The sequence below is a fragment of the Calypte anna genome, chromosome 2 (assembly GCF_003957555.1).
Source record: "Calypte anna isolate BGI_N300 chromosome 2, bCalAnn1_v1.p, whole genome shotgun sequence".
Classification (NCBI taxonomy): Eukaryota; Metazoa; Chordata; class Aves; order Apodiformes; family Trochilidae; genus Calypte; species Calypte anna.
The window spans coordinates 68,433,777-68,446,892 of record NC_044245.1 but is presented as its reverse complement, the minus strand read 5'-3'; positions in this window follow the sequence as shown (position 1 = coordinate 68,446,892).

Genomic DNA, 13,116 nt, shown 5'->3' with positions numbered 1-13,116 from the left:
GAACAACTCAATGAAGATAGTTATATGGCAGTAGCTTCTCTGGAAGCTCCCTGTTCAGTCCTATCCTGCCTGCTGTTCAAAGTCAATTGCAAAATGCCAGTTTCATTAGGCAGTAGCGCTCGTGTCTGCAAAACAATAACAAAACAAAGACATCAGCAGAAATCTAGTATGGTGCTTACATTTTATTTCTCATAGGTACACTTTGAATTTTGTGTCCTGGAGTAAGAGTTAGATTGATCCATATTTTCCCAGAGCGGTCTTTCTAAATCAGACCTTATTTTAGAAATGGCAAAGTCACTCTGGTCAGGACTATGCTGTTGCAGTCTGATTTTGAAGGAGTGTTGGAGATGAACATGAGAAAAACACAAAGTTTGAAAGACCAACAGAATAAACAAACAGCACTACTTTCCGACTTGGTCTGCCTTGAATAGAATATACGTTCCTAGACACACCTGCGTTTTATTTCAAAGCTTTGCAGTTTCTCCAGTCTGTGTAAGTCTTAAAGAGTAAATACTGAACAATGAGAGGTTCTCCTGTCCTTCTGGTTGTACTCTTGCTGACTTTAATAGAAAAAGGGTTGATATCTTCCTGTTCCCACTAGAGCTGGTAAGCTCGTAAGCTCAGAAAAGCTGGTAATTCAGAAAGACAAAAATAAGAGGAGGGAGACCTCTCTTGGTTCCTTGTTGTTGTCTCCATCTGATGTAAACTCATATCTTTCAGTAAAACATTGCATTACCTGTAGGTGCCAATGTTTGTGTTTAAGGGTATGGGAAAAAGCTATCATTCCTTCCAAAACTTGTATTTTCTAAGATGATGCCAATGGTGAGGGTAGGTTTTTTTCCTCTTCCTGTTTTTGTTGTAAATAGCAGTGAAGTAGCGATGATTTGCGAGCTTACCTTTGATGTTTATTTTATTACAGTTCCACTATTTGTGTGGAAAATGTACACATTGTCTCTTATCTTTATTCAAAGGACTTAAAAAGTCATTCAGATGCTGTAGGTAAACACGTCAGACATAACAGAAGCATTTTTACAGCCATACTTCAAGACTAGGAGTGGATGGCAAAGCTGGTTTTGCAAGATTGAAGAGGGGACTGAAGCTTGTGCTCAAAATAATACAATTACAAAGATAGCTATTAACAGCTGGGAGCAGGGAGCATTTCTAAGATCAGTGCTCATTCTTATTGCAGCTCAAGGCCCCTTCACTGCCTCTGAGCAAGTGCCTGTTGTAAACTGGCCCTTCAAATCTGGTGGCTCTTACCTGTGAAAACATGAAGGTGCTTATGTGAAGGACTGTGCATGATTTAAATAGAGCCATCCTGGCCTAAGTGAGAGAAATGTCAAGCCTATTGTTAGTGCTGCCCATGCACCAACGAGTGAAGTTGTAAGAAGTGGCAAAATAATCCAACTACTCCCATCTCTCAGCAACGAGAGTATATGTAACCTCAAGTCTTTTCCTGCTATAGTTTTTTAAAAGGCACGGTATCGCCTTCAGGTTTATAAAGATTAACACAATCATCGGAAAAACTGATTCTGTTAAGTAAACTTCACATCAAAAGCACTTTGATGTGCAGTATTATAGCAAAGCCAAACAATCCACCCCCATCACCCCAAGAAAAACCTCTCAAAAAACCTCTAGTGAAGCAATGTAAAAGAAAATAAATCTAAATCTTTGTTCTAAAATGAATCTTTGTTCTTCTCCTCTGTAGAGCAGCTGAGCAGGACTTTTTTGGGTATGACCTCCTCTTTTCCTATCCAGAGGAGTACCTAGTCAAAGAAAAAGGGGAGATATGTGAATGGTTGCTTGAAAAACACACGCTCAGCTTTGCTTTCTATTTTCTGTAGTATTTGACCCATTTAATTCAGAAATAGTAAGAATGTGCCAATGGGAATTTGGATGTAGGGCAGTGTAGTCCTTTGCAATTTGTTCAAGCTACGGATTCTAAAAATATTCCTTACTAAATGCAGCAAAATGCTACGCTGTCTGGTGATTGTGGGTGGTTTTTTTGCTTGATCCTCCGTGGTATTTTAAACTATGATTTGGTTTTACACTTAAGCAAAATACAGATTTTTATTTTTTTTTTTTAACCCAATTCTTTCTTACCATCTTTTCTGTCTTCTGTCCCTCCAGACTGCTAACTAGACTAGAGAGGGCTTCCAGGTAAGATCATATAAGCACAACTGGTCAGTAAAGGTCTGTCTGTGGTGACTGGGTAAATACTTTAGTTAGTGGTAGGCAAGCTTATTTGTACATCTGAGATGTCCAGCACACCAGCTGGACAAAGTGCTTCATCATCTCTTCTCCTTCTCTTATAGCAAGCTGCAGGAGTGCTCTGCCTTGCCAGGAATGAATGAAAATTGGACAATGCAATACACTACGTGAGCAACAATAGACTAGTTCAAAGAGTTCCCTTTGGATGCACTGCTCACAGCAGGAGACGTGCCCTAGCATGCATAAATGAACTACAGAGTCTGTGAAGGTTGGCTAATTGAACTGTGTATGTTTTTATAGTTGAAGGAAATCCAACTAAAGACTGAGCTTTAAGAAAGGAGGTTAGTGGAAATTCCTTCAGACCCTCAAGGGTCTGGAGAGGGTCTGAAGAGGAAGAGTTTGATCACTGAATTATTGTCTGCATGAATTCCCTCACTGGGAATTCTACAGATTTGTACTTTTACACAAGGACAACCCTTCCCTGTGGGCAGAGATTTTCTCATGTCATTGGCAGGTACTAAGAGCTGAATTTATAATGGGGACTTCCATTTCAACTTTGTACTGTCTTTATTTTCTCAGAAGCTGTTTGCTCCAAATGAAAGTTTTCCATGCCTAGAGCTTAGTAATCACTTCCTCCCTGTGCCTATTCCATGTCCCATAAAAATAGTCTACCTTTAAACAAAATTTCTTTTCTCTGCTGTACTGGATTGTAGCAGGATGGGCAGGGACAACTTTTCTCTTGTGAAGAGAAGGATATTATTCCTGTCTTTACTAATGCTTAGTACTAGAAAAGTAATTCCTCATTCCTAGACTATCCTTTCCATCCAGAGATCTCAGATCTCCCTTTTTTTCAGGCAAAGTGAAAAAAGAGTCCCTGCTGAAAACTTTTGGGCAAGTTGGTTGCAACCCTTTCTGTAGAACTGAGCTCTTTGGAGTCCTTGACTTGTGCTGTGTTCACTGAGGTTTCCACCACATGGCCTCATCTGAAGTGTTGTACCATTTAGCAAGGAGCTGTCAAAAGGGAGATTGCTCTGTCCTGAGACTCAGGTAATTTATAGCCAATCCTCTCCTTTTACTAGTGCTATGTTAAGCCTCAGGGGCTTGAATGGTGCTCCACTCAGGCATACGATGAACTGCAGTGGAATAGATTGCAGGTCTGCAGTCTGAGAGAGTACATGACAGAAAAGAGTTCAGGGTGAGGAGTGAGGTTAAGTCAACACTGTATTTACAACATATTTTGTGATGACTTAATTTTGTAGCTTTCCCCATAGGCTTTTCTTGTAGATGATTACCTATTTCCATATAACTGCATAAAAAGAGAGAAAATCCAAGTGCTGATAGACTTACAGGTTTGTGAATCTCTTCAAGGAGATTATTCTTATGGTAATAAAGAAAGTAGTTGGTATGGGAAGGCACCACAGGTATTGATAAGTCTGGATGTAATTGTCAGGATGGAATTGCTTGCTAAGAGACAGGCTTCACCGCAATTAGAAGTTGTGTTTGTTATGAGGTTGTGATGCAGAAGCCATTTGGTGAAATTCTGTGGCTCTCTGCCAGGAATAGTGAATGTTTCTTGCTACTGGTGCCAAACAAACTTAAAAAGAAACCATCGTAGCTTGTTATTGCTGGTGCCAGACCAAATATCTGTTGGCGCCTAACTTGGTATTGATGCCAGAGGCTTGCTATCACTGGCCCATGATATGAGGAAACACTGGCTGAGCTGTTACAATAGCCTCTTCTTGCCTTCAAGTCCACGCATTGATGGAGCAGAGTGAACAACTTTGTAAGAGAAGTACAGCGAAATTGACTGAGAGCTGAAGGGCTTTCAAAGTGTGATGGAGAGTCATTGAACTTTGCTAGCCCTTCCTGCAATACAACTATGTCAACTTAAAAACACATATATTTTACATGGGTAAACAAGTGACTAGAGATACGGAGGATATGTTTCCATTCAGCTAGGTTAAAGTACTATTTATAGCACTGTGGATTAACAAATGAATCACCTTGCCAATAATATTTCAGCTGAACAGCAATAAGTATTCAACATTCTTACTTCTGGGTTGGGTTTTTCTTTTCTTTCTTTCCTTTTTTTTTTTTTTTTTTGTGGGGGTGGTTTTTGGTTGGTTTTTTTTTTGTTGTTTCTTTGTTTTCAAAATAGCTATTTCTGGATGGAATTGCATGATTTAATGTAAACATTAACCAAAATATATAAATAGATTAATAGTGTAAAAAACTTCTTGATTTTTTTTTTCTGAGATCACATCAAATTGCATTATAATAGAGCTATTCAGAAGCAGGCTGCTGACAGCCAGGCCTACCTCTGCTAGGCAGGATTGGCAGTAATGCCTCCAAATTATGTCTCTCTTGTATGTGTTCCATCCTCCATTTTGCTGTTTTCTATTTTTCTTGCCTGCCTCAGGATCTGAATCATCATCTGCAAGTAATTTTTCTCTGATCCATGGTGGCTGCTTACTTCTGGGAAAGGTAGTATAGTTACACCAAGGGTACATCTATCAGAGTACCTTGGAGTGGTGAGGTGTGGGGGTTTATAATCTCCAAACAACGTTCCAGAAGTGACGTGTGTTTTCACCACTTTTCAGATGGCAGAGAAATGTGGTAGAAGCCTGAGGAGCTGGTTCTTCAGCTGCTGCAGATCTGACAAAATCATTAATTTTTTTTGAGTTGCATGGGTTGAGTATCTAATCTCCAGTTCCTAGCTGAGTTCTTAAGGGATTAGATGAGTTTCAGTCTCTTAAAGGTGCGAACAAACATGCTGTTGCTTCACACACATAAAGTTTCTTCCCTAAAGATGTCAAAGTGCTTTGTGCAAAGGGTGTTGCTATTTCTGTTCTCTAAGTGAAGGTACACAGGTTTAAATGTTTTGGGCAAACTTACATGTTCTAAGACGGGAATAGGAGCTGGGTTTCCTAATTCCTCAACTACGGCTCTACCTACTAACCCCGTTGTTTCCCTGAACCTTTACATATACTTGAGTAGATTAATAATTAACCTCCAAGTGGGGCACTTTGAAGCAAATGTAAAATGAAACCAAACACTTGTCTTGGTTTTTAGTCATACCAGATTTGCAAGTAGGGCGTGTTTAAATGATGCAGGTAGATAAAGTCTTGTTAATTTAGATTAGAGCAAAAGTCAGTGCCTTATCAAAGCAAGTGACTAATTAGGAAAACTATTAGCTTTTGGAAAAGAAACAGTTGAATTATCACTCAAAATTATTTTAACTAATTGAACTGTGCTAGTACTTATGCTGAATAAAGGCTTGTGAAACTGCTGGGAAAAGGAAAAAGACAGAGCTTTTACCAGGAGTTGCCAGTGTTCTGTTTTTTTTGATAATTGTGCTTTCAGAAACTTAACAGTACTTGTCATCAGTGTACAAACATAGGGAAGGGAGGAGAGTCCTGTGAGTCATTAGGAAGCCGAACTTAGAGAATTTAAGTGAAAAACTACAGTTCTTCACTGCAGCATATTAAATATGCTGCCTTCAGTCTCTTCCCCTTACCAAGCCAACAGGACAGCACAGTGCTCTCGAAAGGTTTGAAATGATCCAGTGAGTCTCACATCTGTAGTAACTGTGATCAGGCATTTGAGAACCTGTAAAGGTGGAAGCACTAGAGCACAAATTCATGGTGTGAAAAGAAAGATTATGATCACACTGTATTTATGTTCAGACAGATACATGCAATTGTGAAGAATCATTAAATAACTGTTAACCACACCTGCACAGAGCCTCTGGCAATGCTGGCTTGTACAGAATCTCAAGAACTGCCATGTGCCTGACATCATACCTCTGCAAAGAAAGAAAAGTCCTGGGTGTTAGCCCAAGACTGGGAAGTAAAACACAGTCCACAGACTTGAGCCAGTTTAATGTCTGTTAGCGATTTTCTGGCGTGTCACACCCAGTGCCTTCTCCCCTGTAAATCTGTCAGTAGTTCTGATTTGTTTGGTTAAGACCAGGTATTACTAAATATCTCAGAATCTGCTTTAATGCATTGGTTACTTACCTATAAGTCAGTCAGGATCATGAGGAGGGAGCTAGGATACATGCATGTGGACAGTCTAGCAAAAACAGTACCTTCACTTCCCTGGGGCATGTAATTGCTTCTGTTGACACTCAGCTGCTTGTTTGGATTTCTTTTTACATGTGTCATTTTCCTTTTTGAAAACATGAGGGGTTTTGGATATTTTTTTTTGTGATGGAAATGACATTTCAGAGCTTTTTACTCTAAAAAAAAGGGCAAGTGAAGCCTGTGCGGAAGGGCAGAAAGCAGGGTAAAGGTAGCAGAGGAAAAGGAAAAGGGACTAGAGCACAGCTGAGGTGAGATGGAGTTGTGGAGAAAATCAGAGTAGATAGCTCTAACTGAGAGCACATTGCAGAGCAGTTCCACTCAGCCTGTAGAAAAATTTCCAGGATGCCCAAAGATCTCTGATTTGGCTGCTTCTGCTGGTGGAATTTCTTGGACTGCTCACCCTCTACAGCTTTCCTCAGGCTAGGGAGTTCTCTCTGGGTTTCATTTCCCATGATGCGTTTGGAACCAATTGTCTTTCATCTGCATTTTCTCCCTTGGAGTATATTTTTCCTGTCTTTCATGGCTAGGAGTGGTTGAGGAGCTTGGTGGGTTTTTATTACCATTTGTTATTATTTTTTATTACTATTATATATAAAAAAAAATATTGAAAAATGCAAAAGTGAAGGTTGAACACCAGTGTAGAATTCCTGAAAGGGACTGCTATGAATTTTTTTCTGTGGAAAATCTCCATCAATTGTGAAGAACAGGACATTCTGAAACAGAATCAGAGCAAGACCGATGCACACAGGGATTTTCAAGAAGGTGGTTTAACATTTTTAAAAATTGCAGACTTCAGTATTCATATCAAGGAAAGCGTAAGCTCCAGCATTTGATGCTGATGGGTCAAACTATGGAGATATTTACTCATCGCTTACAAGAGTCCTTAATCATAACTCATTTTATCTATGCCATAAGGGTTTGGAAAACAGTCCATTTTTACTTTCTCCACTTGAGATGGAAAATGACAGTTCTCAGAAACATAGCAAAGCCCAACATATACTAAAACTTGTAAGAGCTATTAAAGTGTGGGAAAAATGCCTTCCCAGCATGCTACTTTAAATACCTGTCAGCTCTCTGTAAGTCAGTCTTGGTGACTAGGACACAGTTTATTTTGAAGGCAGGATGTGAACCAGTACACCCTGTACCCTCTTACCCCTAGTTTGGCCTTTAAGTGTACTATTAAAGTTTGGACCCTTGATGAAGTTAGGTGGAGTCAAGTGAAGAGGCAAACTGAATAGGTGAAGCTTTCACTCCAGTGGGCCTCAATTCAAACCTTCAAAACTTTGGCCAGGCTCTTGATTATTCACAGTTGAGACTTTAATTAAATGGTGTTGGATGTGAGAGTTAAATGTGGAAACTCTGTCTTCTATTATACTAGCTCATGTTGCTGAAAGAAATAGAGCCATGCTTCTTGATTGAAGAGACAGCGCTAAGTGAATAATTCACAACAAATAATTAATCTAAATGTTTCTTACAGTATCTGATTATGGTGGGAAAGATCCCAATTTATTAATGCTATGGGACTCCCTTTCACAAGGGGAAAGTTTATTTATATAGGATTAATGGGTTGAGGTATAGACTTGCAAGTTCTTCCTGAGTCATCAGACCCAGAAAACATGTATTTTATATTAAGGTTAATACAATCTTCCAAGTGAAAGCATTTATGAGTGTACTTTAACTGATGGGTATATGATGACTGACATTCCAAAACCTCTTCTGCAAACACCTACGCTGGTATAATTTTAAACATAGGAGTAATCCTAATTAATTTGAGAAAATTACTCTTGTGCATGAATGTATTCATTAGTATTTGAAACATCATGGTCTTAGTATGGTGAGTCTTGCAGATAATATCTTGGTCTTATAGTTAAAGATGCCCACAATGTCCTGTCCGGTCTTTATGGCTACCCTAGCACTAGTAAATAAACCAGGTCAGCACCCAATCTTTGCCCCTGAAGGCTTGTGTCCACATGGCTAAATTCTCTTCCTTCCAGAGAAGTGGCCTCATCTGTTCTGCCTAGAGGGAATTGTCCTTTGTCCATGTTATCTCCTGAATCATGCCTGTGTGTTGCACGAGAGAGTGCGAGGTTACAGGGTAAATCCCATGCTGGGAAGCTTGCTGCAAGTTAAACAATGTGGATAGTAACATGCCAGCTCTTGAGTCCAGAGCCAGGCTCCTGTTAGTTTGCAAATGCGAGCTGTAACTTAAATGAATACTTGTGTTCATGTCAGATCTTGAAGCTTTGATTAAGTGTTATTGATCTCATCTGTTCTTTACAGAAAACAGCAGCGCTCTTGTTATTTTCAGCAGTTGACTTTTGGGGATGTGTTGGCTGGGTGTTTGTTCCAGTGATGCTGAAGGGTTTTGCCCAAGAATGTTGCAGGTAAACTGTCTTTTTAGTGTGTTGTGCATCTTCCTTTCCAAATGTAAGATCTGATAACAGCCTAAGTAATCTTTTTCATATTTTTTTTATAAACACCACTTCAGTCTGTCACAAAAAGACTGTTGGTGTTAAAGAGTTGGAAAGTATTAGTACTAAGGGGTGTGGCTTTATTTTGAATAGAGGAAAAGGTGGAGAAATTCACAGACAAGAAGAAAATAAAACCTGTGCACTGAAGACATAATAGTCAGTTTGAACTGAAAATTTGTAGCTTTGACAATTTCTAACTATCTAGATTCTGCTTTGCACACACTGAGCTCTCAGAGCTGCTGCCTGAAATTCTAAATACCTGCACATGCTGTCACACCAGGGAATTATCAGCACCTCAGCCCAGAGCAGGGGCTTGTAGTAGAAGTGATTTCCACCTTGCAGTGCCCATTTCTGCTATCTGAAAGGAAGCCTAAGGCTTCCCAGGTGATCACCTGGGATTTATTACAGAGCTCTAAAAGTATTTAAGGTGAATTAGAGGCTGCTTGTCTTCTTTAGGAAGTACCTCAGGTTTTGATGTTTAAGATACTTTGCTTAACACTGTTTATAGAAGTTAATTAATTGGAAAAAGATAAGCTACTTTTGCCATGGATAAAACTTTATCCTGATGTGATGATACTTCTAAGTGTGGTGGGCTAGACAAAAGCATTCTCTTACAGAGAGGGATTGTCCCTCAGAATTCATTTTGTGCCTAAAAGTTGTACCCTGGGTTGCACCTCAACTGTTGTAGTTATGCCCTTCTTTTGCTTGGCTACCACTTTCTTATCATGCTTTCTGATATGACTTACACAAAAGGACATTGCACATTAGACTGTTTTGTAATCTCTTTCCATGAAATGATAGAACACCCCGGCTTGCTCCAGGAAAAGGTGAGTTAATACAGGCTTTTATGGTCCTAAATGGTTACCTTGCTTAATCAATAGTATAAGAGGATATCTTCTATTGACATGGTGAGCCTCCAAAAATGTTCTTTCCATGTTAGTAATATATTGCTAATAGAGCTAACTTAAATTTGCCTCACTGAGTTTTGCATTGGTTGGTTTAGCTCTTTTTTGTGAAATTTAATTAGATTGGTGAATAATAGGATATGTTATCAGAGGGTATGGCAGTATTAATTTCAGTGAAGTGTTTTTGTGATAAATTAGCTAAAGATCTGGACAGTAATTTATACATTCTTCATATTTAACTCTCTCTCTGAATTTTGGATGAAGATTAACTGCTAGCATATGTGCTTGTAACTCTATTACCAAAGAGGTATCTGTTTAAGCCAGTGAGGTGCTTGACTCTTGGTAGAAATATAATATGACAGCCAATTACTGGTTATAGATACAATAAAAGATCAATTTTTTTTTTCACGTGGAATGCTTTTGTTATCCTGGAAGCACATCTCTTGTCTTCTCATGAGGAGAATCCTACTGTCATGAGCATGACATTTCAAAGTTGGGAACCTATGTGAAAAAGTTTTATTGCTTAAAAAAGTCACATATATAGTAGTTGCCTGTGAGCTGTGAGCAATGTTCTCAGGTGTGCTATTACCCAAATTAATTATGACTTATTTTGGCCAAAAGAACAACAAAAAGAGCCTTGTAATGCTCAGGCTTGCTAGTTCTGTAAGATAAAAGGTATGGTTTCTCCTTTCTGAGTAGATAATTCATGGGATAAATATAATGCATATGTGAATAAAAGAGAAAATTACACATATGCCAACAACATACAGTTTTAAAGTTGTTTTTCTTATGTATTTGACAATTGAAGTGAGTCTGGCCTCTGAGAAAAGCAAATAAAATGTACCTATTGATAGAAATCAACCTATCTAGAAAGGTTTCCAGATGGAAGTTGGCTTTTAAGAGCAAATGGCTGACCGGTGTTACCCTACTCTGGTTGATGCTTCTCACTGAAAGGTGTACGCAGTGTGACACAAGGTGTTGTGACTCTCCCTAACGAAATGTTGCAAAATATATTGGTCAAAGTATGCAGGATTTCAAAGGTATGCATAATTTGTGATTGCAACAGTCCCAAATAGGATACAAACAATGGGGGTGCATAAAATGTGCTCAGTGTTTCCATCTCATTCATAACTTTGACTCAGCAGTTCCAGCTGATTATTAATAGTTTCTCTGACAAGCCTGGATTGACTCAGAAAGTTCACTTTAGCATACTCAAGTGGTTTCATTAACCTTGGCCTGTGCTAAAGTGACTTTCTAAATTGAATTCATTGCACTAATCTTTGTGTCTGTGCTATTTTGTATTGCATCAAGCAACAGAATAAGCAAGAAACAAAGTGGCAAAAAATATTGTTTAAACTAGAAGTGAGGCAGATTTCATTAAAAAGAGAATATGCACTGCATTCATTATAGGATTTGCTAATGCTCACAAGTTCCTCCAGCTAAATTTAATGTATGCAAATGATTATTTGCGAGCAGTTATTATCAACAATCCTAATAACTTCAATGCTAGTAATAATAGTGATCTGGACTAATTAACTGTTTTGAATTGAATTTTGTAATATTTGCAAGTTTTTGCAGTTTTATTGGACCTGAACAAAAGCGGCCTCAGTGCCTAACACAAAACTCTGGTTCATAGAATATGATTCTGGGTTTGAAGTCGGGGTTTGAACCAGAGTAAAGAAGTGGTTGAGAAAGGTTCTGCTTGAGCCAACAAAATGGATAGAGGAATGAAGTCAACACAAATGCACTCAGCGTGTTTTCTATTTATACAAACCAAATATATTCTGGTAAAGTCCAAAAGGTTCACTTGACAGTTCTATATTAAAAACAATGTATTTTGATGCTTCCAAGTGGTTTAGGAGGATGCTGTTCTTGTGTTGGTTCTTTTCTGCTTTCCGGATTAGAAAGAAAAATATTATCTGCAGATATATATATATTTCTTCCTGTCTGTTAAAAAAAAAAAAAAATCTTGTCCCAGCTATAGTCCAGAAACTGGAAGGCAAGTTCATGGGAATGAAGAAAAAGGGGATTCTCCTAACTTCTGCAATGATCTATTCAAAATGATCTAAGGATGTCAATGTTGTGCATTAGTCTGCAGATTCCATGGGACCTTGTTCTGTCTGTTTTGGGCAGTGTGGTACCATGCACATGAGCCCTATGTAAGACACAAAAAATAAGTGTGAGTGATAGCACTGCAGATAGTATTGCTTCTTATAAATATAAATTAATGCTAATTAATGTTGACTCTGTATGTTGGTGGCTTGGATGAAACTCTGGCAAGGAACTGGCAGACATGCTGATATGAAATCTCCACCCAAAAGATCTGCTGAAAGAGCAGTATCTGGTGCAAGGAGATCTGCCCTTGTAAGTGCAAAGAATACAAAGGTTTTGGAATGACTTTTTTATTGCAGAAAAATCAAGCTTTCAGCTTTAGAGTCTGACACATGCAGTGGTCAAAATGCAAGATCACGTTCCTTATGTCAGTTTATAAATAGTGCTTCATTTTAACAGAAAACAGCACATGTAAACTTAATGTTCTTCTGCAATGCTGGCACCTTCACATGTGAACACGTAGATGTTGATGGCATTTGTTTGGGATAAGTGATGCCCTTTCCTGAGTAGGGTGAAGGTCAGCTGAACCATGCTGCTGTGGTTGCACCACAAGATGCAGGAATGTGTGCTCCACAAACTGGTGCCAAGAAGGAGGCTGATGCCTTCTCACTAGTCCTTGGTAAATCCCTATCTGCCCTGTGTGTCTGCACATATGCATACTATTTTTTCCTCTGCCTCTTCCCTCCCACTCTGAGCTGCTTTCCTTTCCACACTGCCCTCAAGCAAGGAGGTCAGCGCTACCACTTCTTTTTTGCCAGTCATGCTTTTCTTTCTGTATTTTCTCCTTAATTGTTGCTTTCTCCCTTTCCAGTGGAAGGACCTGATTTAATGTTGGCTGATTTAATGTTTTTTCTGGGAAGGAAAGGATAAAACTGAGAAAATAGGATGCTGGTTTTTGCCTCCAGGCAAAATGTGTAGGGGGGACATTCTTTTTCTTGAGGGAGGAGATTTTTACAACCAGGGAGGGAATTTCCCCTAACAGAGTAGTTTTACCTGTGTTCTTCTGAGACACAAGAGTCAGGAGCCTGTGTGCTGTTGATGTTATGGAGTATCTGGGCTGAATGGAGCTGCCATCTCAAAATGATCCAGCTTCCCAGAAGGAGACAAAAGAGTTGTGTGTGGCCTCAAAAACCAGAAGGAAGAGGAGAGGAGGAAGTGCCTGGTTCTTCCTGGCTTGGTGGGAAGAGGTGCAGGGTCCCTGATTGCTGTGTGACAAGCAAACACCCTTGCTGAGAGCTGTAGACCAGGCCATTTGCTTGAGCAGCTCTGTGACTCCCTCAGCTTCCTTGCAGGTGGTATATACTAGAGAAAAAAGGTGGGTCTACAGAGCTG